General features: G+C 40.0%; 1 pseudogene; it reads left to right on the top strand.

The window, feature by feature from the left end:
• The first annotated feature begins 596 nt into the window (after positions 1-596).
• LOC112471278 lies at positions 597-715 on the top strand (annotated as a pseudogene).
• The last annotated feature ends 144 nt before the right edge of the window (positions 716-859 follow it).

The raw sequence follows: 859 nt of genomic DNA, 5'->3' as shown, positions 1-859 counted from the left end.
CACTTCACTAAGAGAGCCAGGAATCCTCAGCAGGACAGGCAGGATGATACGCCAACGTCAGATCCCAGTCTGTTGAGGCCTTGGGCATTTATTCTAGTTTTAATTTATTATTTTTAGTTGTTCCCCTCCCCCTAAATCTAGATGCTCCCCGGTCCCAGTTAGAAGACCATCTATTGTCTAGTGTAGCCATGGACAAGCCATGTAGTCCACCCCCTCCCCGTTCCCCAGAATGTTTTTTGAATTTATTTTATTTTTACTAAAATTTTTTTTTCAAATACAGTTGACATACAATATTATATTAGTTTCAGGTGCACAAAGTAGTGATTAGACATCTTTGTGGAGAAAAGGGAACCCTCAGGCACTGTTGGTAGGATTGTAAATTGGTGCAGCCACTATGGAAAACAGTATGGAGGTTCCTCAAAAAGTTAAAAATGGAACTACCACATGCCCCAGCAATTCCACTTCTGGATGTTTATCTGAAGAAATCCAAAATACTAATTCAAAAAGATATATGTACCCTTAATGTTAATTGTAGAGTTATTTAATAAGGCAAGATCTGGAAGCAACCTAAGTGCCTATCAATAGAGGACTGGATAGTCTATGGCCATGCTACCCTGAACAAGCCGGATCCCGTCTGATCTCAGAAGCTAAGCAGGGTCAGTCCTGGTTAGTAATTGGATGAGAGCCCACTTAAGAAGACCAGGTGCTATAGGTGTAAAAAAATAAAAAATAAGGGACTGTAAGCTGACAAGGTCCTTGTAACCTATGAGGTCAACCAAGGGTTGCCTTGCCAAAAAAAAAAAAAAAAAAAAAAACAACTGGATAAAGAAGGGGGGGTCAATATATCTGGGGGAATATT

This window comes from Pteropus alecto, unplaced genomic scaffold (assembly GCF_000325575.1).
Source record: "Pteropus alecto unplaced genomic scaffold, ASM32557v1 scaffold45, whole genome shotgun sequence".
NCBI lineage: Eukaryota > Metazoa > Chordata > Mammalia > Chiroptera > Pteropodidae > Pteropus > Pteropus alecto.
This window is presented reverse-complemented; position numbering and strand designations above follow the sequence as displayed.